The sequence below is a fragment of the Gavialis gangeticus genome, unplaced genomic scaffold (assembly GCF_001723915.1).
Source record: "Gavialis gangeticus isolate Ggan-Ray unplaced genomic scaffold, GavGan_comp1, whole genome shotgun sequence".
NCBI lineage: Eukaryota > Metazoa > Chordata > Crocodylia > Gavialidae > Gavialis > Gavialis gangeticus.
The window spans coordinates 151174065-151180032 of NW_017729032.1; the positions used below are offsets into that span (position 1 = coordinate 151174065).

Below are 5968 nucleotides of genomic sequence, written 5' to 3' on the forward strand. Positions count from 1 at the left end.
ATTATTCAGTCACCTCTACAGCCCCCTCTTCGCTGAAGCTGAGCCACTGCACTTTATATTTAGTAGTCAGTAGAAGAGAAGCAGTGGGGAAGTTTCTGCCTTATTGGAAGGCAGGCTAGAAGCCTTTCCCTTGCTCCTGTAAGATAACAGTCCTGATTCTGACATCTGAGCCTTAACAGTACATACTTTTTAAAAAATCACACTCGATTTCCTTCTCTTCTTGTTTTTTATTATGACTCAAGAGATGTTTCCATTTTTCCTTTATTTTAGGGAATATGAATGCTAGCATATGCATATAAGCATGATGAAAATTCACATTAGGGAAAACACCTGGAACAATCCCTTTAAATGTAAACTCCTAAGAAAATTCTATCTTGAAAAATAATTTGAATGACTCTTTGGTTCCATCTAAAAGTGGTAGAAAAACAAAACATAGATTTACAAGTGGGATTTAGGTACTATAGAGCATGTTTTAGGGGGCTATTAAAATTTAAACAGAAATCAAACATATTAGGATCTCTAAAATTGTTTGAACAATGGGATTTACAAAAACCTGAATACTGAGGAATAGAAAATGCCAAGGAGAGTGTTGTAGCTCAGTGGGCCAACTTTTTTGGCAGGTATGTCACAAATAAGCCCTGCACCTTTCCTGAGTGCTACTCTGATCTTCCCCTGCTTGATCAGCCACTCTACTTTCTGTTCCCAACCTTGTGCTCCTTTCTGATATGCTGCTCTGCTTTCTCCTCACTACCCTTCCTGCTTGTCACCTCCCCAGTCTGCCACGTGCCACACACAGAAACTGTTTGTGCCACTTGTGGCATGCATGTTGCAGGTTGGCCACCCTATTGTAGTCCATGCCCTGTTTCTTAGAGACTTATGTGCTTACCTCAAGGCTGAAGGAAGTTGCTCATCTCAGCTCAAAATTCACAGCTGTGAACCCTCACTCAGAGTTTGGTGTCCAACTAGGTTTACTTTTTTCAAAAAAACATTGGCAGGAGAGAAAATGGTTCCCTCTTTAACAGTGATTAAGACAGGCTTCCTGTATTCCAGGAACTATGTCCAAATGAACTCATCCAGGTGGGTTCATTTGAACTATTTCCAAACGCCTCCTCTACTTGAGCAGGGCTGGAGTGTCGTAGCGGCAATTTGAAATAACGGATTCCCACTTCCTAGGAGACTGCAATAACCCACAGACTACAGTAGCTGGCCAAGGGTGAAGCAATCTCATGTTCTCCTGTTTTGAAACTTTTAGCTTTGTGATTATATATTCACAAGCTGAATGCCCTAAGCATTGCGTATTTGTATAGGAGAAGACTGTGCCAGCACTTCCTGCCAATCTATAGACATGCTCAGAGCACACCTACTGGATTGGATCCTACTTATGAAATAGGCACGGGACTGTCTTTGTGAATTCTGTTTGGTAATGGTGAAACACATGAGTATATTTGGGAATGCTCATTAACAAAACCTAGAGGCCTGTAAATCAGCAGTAACTTGTAGATTCAAAGAGTCCCTTTGTGCCAAGTTTTGGCATCAACTGAGTGAAAGTTTCATGAGTGGCAATGCTACCTAAGTCCCTCAGGTGAATCTAGCCTTAACCAACCAACTATGAGAGATAGTCACTGTCTTCCAACTGTTTTAAAGTGTGGGTATTCATATTATATGATATCATATGCACATACAGGAACTTCAAAAGGGAACCTCAGTTCCTTTTCAGAATTGGGGGTACATCTGCACTAGTATTTACAGGCAACCTTGATGTCACCCTTAACCAGCCAGCTTCCCTGTCTATAGCATTTCTTTTACCTGCATGAAAGCTGTCTACAAAGTGCTATGGTCAGAAAATTGGGAGCACAGGAACATATCACAGGCTCTGTTTTAGAGCCCTTATAAAAGATTATCTGCAGGTTACTTGGAAATAGAGACAGGAAGTGGGGGAGGGGGAGGAAGGTGAACCAGGATCTGGAAGCCAGGTGTAGGATATTGTGGGCTGTCTGCTGGCATGCATCCTGTGACAGTGACTTTCAGCACTTGGATGAGTTCTGATCACATGGCAGAGGTGGGCTGAAAGGTGAGCAGATCTGGGGTTGGCCTCATACTCAAAAGTTTAGCAGAGCTTTCCAGAAAAGGCTGGACTGATATTGGTGGGCCAAAAAAAGGGGTACATGATGTAGATCAGTGGTGCTTAATCTTTTCCTCCAGTGGGCTGGATGGACGTTGCCTGGTCATTGTCCATCCTTAGGCAGGATCCAGCTGGTGACCTCGATCTGGTACCTGTGTGGGGGCAGAAGATGACAACCTTCTTATGGTCTTCCCTGTTACGTGCTAAAGCACAACCAATGTCATCAACTCGATAATCGAATGCCTGTAAAGGGCCTCCTGATCACGATTACAACACCAAAGACCTTTTTTCTAGGCTCAAATCTAGAAAACCGTCTGGAAATATGCCAAGAAACTCTACGACGATAACAACAACATTGAAGAACAATGGAGGGAAACCTGGGCAAATACCAACCTGCCACAGAAATATATTGACAGTGATCCTGCAATACCTCAGTCAGGATTTGACCTACCGAAAAAGATTTGGTCCTCCCTGAATCATATCTGGACACTTCATGGTAAATGTGAACACCTACTCCATAAATGGAAAATCCAAGAGAATCCGGGTTGTGATTGTGGTGCAATTTTTCAGATAGTGCAACACATTGTGAATGGTTACCCAATTAGATCATTTAATGGTGATCTAAAATCAATCCATGCAGCTACTCCTGAAGCAGTTGAATAGTTATCAGATTTATATATTAATCTCTGAATGTTGCAATGTTAAAATTTCATATGAAAGAGAGAGAGAAGTACCTGGGGCAGGCATGGCAGGGCCCCATCCGGCCAAACAGATGGGGGCAGGGAGCAGACCAGCCCTTATTCAGCCATGAGGAGGTTGGGAGTGTGGCTCAGCCCCAGTTTAGCTGTATGGGGGGATGGGGGCATGGTCCAGCCCCCAGTTCAGCTGTGCAGGGGGAGGGGGGCCTGGCCCCATTCAGCCTCATGGGGAGAAGAGCCATGGCTCAGCCCTGATTCAGCTGTGTGGGGTGAAGGGGACTGAGCCTGACCCTGATCTGGCTGTGCAGGTGGAGAGGACATGGAAAAAAAATACCCTGGTCACATCCAGTTTACTCTCTCTTTCAGTATCTACTTTCTGCTACAGCAACATAGGATACTGGGCAAGATGGACCTATGGTCTGATCCAGTAAATGGCAATTCTTATGTTTTTAATTTGGCAGCTGTGGAGGGTGGCAGTATTAATGGCCATGGCTCCCCCATCTCCAAATTTCCCGACCCCTGGGAGTTCTGCATGTCAGATGCCATGGCTCCATGGGCCTAATTTGGCCTGTGGGCCGGAGACTGAGCACCCCTGGTGTAGATGGTTAGTGTAGAGGCATTTAAGAATGAAATCAACTATCAATATAGGTATAACCTTAGAATAAAATTATATTAAGCATAGTCAAAAGAGACCACCACTGATATGTATATGTTCAAGAGTCTCAGTATCATACCATGTGTGGCAGTGATCTTCCTGGCCTGCTAGTTTGTCATACCTGCTTCTTTTATCGGACTGAACCAAGAGTAGCCTATGTCCTATAATGACCTCACAAGACCTGGCCTTCAGTTGCTCTAGAACCTCTCAAACAAGTGCAGAAGGGCCTGAATTTGCAATCACACAAAGGCCTACAATAGCTCTGCCACCGTAAAGGATTCTTGGAACAAATAATTTGCCTCAAAAAGACTTACTTTGCCTTTTTAGCTTGCCTACACATTATGAAAATTGTACTTGAGCTTCATGTTGGGTAGGACCAACAGTTGTCTAATCCAACTTTGGATCTGCCTACAACTTCCTCACACCCTTTTATGCCTAGCTAGAGAAAAAAAATCCTCCTAACCATGCCTAAAGACTAGATTGCTTTGTCTTGCTATAGAAACGTGTACATATATGAAAGGTAAAAATACTTGGACTTAGCCTCTTATCTGGCAGAAGCTAGTTCCATGGTCATAAGCTGCTTAGCAGTAAAGCTGTCTTCAGCCCTTGACTGTCAACAAAAGCTTGACCACAGTTGTCATTATTGGGCCTTAAGAGAGAATTAACTTCCAAGGTAGTTGAGTTGGAACCCATGCAAGGCTTTGTAGATAGTATCTCACTAATATTTGTAGATATCTAAAGTACCTTACAAATATCACCCCCATTTTACAGTTGAGGAAACAGACACACAAATAGGTGGACTGATTTGCCCCAGATCACTGCAAAATAAATGCTACAACCAGAAACAGAACTTGGATTTCCTTCCATGCTGTGTATTATTCACAGGGCCACACTGCTACCCAGGCGAAGCCAGGTCCTTGAAATTGATTCTTATTGGATAGGCAACTATAATCAATGCAGCATATGAGGCACTGGTATAATGTACTTTCAGTGGCCTGATGTGTTTAGTAAGCTGGCTACAGCATTGTACTAACCACAGCTTCCATATGTCCTTTTTGATCAGCTTCCAATATAGTGCATTACAATAACCAAGCCTGGAAAGGCATGGATTATAGTGGCTAAATCTTCATCTAACAAGGTGTGGTATAGCTTCTTAGCCAGCTATAGATGTAGAAAGCATTCAATTTAGTATGCTAAATACTGCTATCTGGGGCATTGAATAAGAAACAACATGTATTATATATTTGTGACAGTGTCAGAATGGGTCTGGGATTTCTCAATTGTCTTAATCTGTGTAATGAGAGATTGGAAAGGGTATAGCAGGAATAAATGACTTGGGCCTGTAACTTACACATCTACCCCTGTGTTGTACAAGTAACACTCACAGATTTCTGCATGCTTTTGGACTGGCCTCCACCTATATAACTTTTGACTGAGAGGTTCAAATATGTCCAAGAGATCTAGACACCTAAATTCCCATTGATTTTTATTGGGTAAGGGATATCCAAATGCGTTGGGTAGCTCAAAGGCCTCCCCCTACAACTCCTATCCTTTCTGAGATGCATTTGTCTTGAACAAGTAACTGGGGCCTTAAAGTGGTAAATAAATGCATCATTTGAGGTGTGCAGGATTTTCCCAGGGTTTGACCCAGATCAAAATAGGCCCGACTCAGTCATTTATAAATGCCACCCTTCCAACCTGTGTTGCTGCTCCTCCACCAGTAAGTGGCCAGTGACAGCACACAGCATAGCCAGCTTGTCCCCAAAATGACTGACAATAACCTTTACAGACACGCAGCCATATTGTGGGGAAAAAAAGCCTTTAGTACAAGGTGATCCCTGTAAGCAGAATCTGTCTTCTCACTGAGCCCTACTGACTTCAGTAGGGCTCCATGTAGGACAGAATCTGCCTGTGCAGGTCAGCTTTAAGGGCCAGAGACTAGATACTGCAGATCAATACAATTATATTTGTCCAATTTAATGCTGTGGTTCTAGTCTCTAACAATAATATGAGCACTATTATTTCATGTTCCTTGAATGAATACTTGCAGTGGTTTTTTGTACTGTGTGTTCCAATACTGGGCACCATATAAATATTTCTGTCTCTTCCTCCACTCTTTCTTCTAACCTCCATTTCCTTTCCACCTTCCAGTTCATTACCTGCCCCCATCCCATTAACTCTTCATCTCCAAGCTTCACGTTCTTGTCCCCTTCCCAACCCATCTGTCACACCAGCACCTATAGTAGGGATAGAGGCCTATCCTGGCTCACCAGCCCTGTACTGCCAGCTCAGCTGTAGCTCATCTGGCCTCTGTTTGACAGCCCTCTAGTGGCAAGCCACAGCTGTGCAGGTATGGGGACAGTCAGATAAGTTTTTATCCTGAAGGTGTGACTGCTCCAAACTCCAGCTAGCACTAACACTGATCAACATCTGAGCAGCTCAAAGTGCAACGTATAACAAGGCCATTAATACAGCACAGACTATCTTAATTCT

The 5968-nt window shown here is 43.3% G+C and overlaps 1 protein-coding gene across 1 annotated transcript in view; it reads left to right on the forward strand.

Annotated features, from left to right (window-relative positions):
* Positions 1-2929: 2929 nt before the first annotated feature.
* Positions 2930-5968, forward strand: part of CHST10 (carbohydrate sulfotransferase 10) — a 43682-nt gene continuing 40643 nt past the window's right edge. Inside the window, exon 1 of the mRNA XM_019524980.1 lies at positions 2930-2944. The gene's annotated coding sequence lies outside the window, so the exon portion shown is untranslated. The remainder of the gene's footprint in view (positions 2945-5968) is intronic.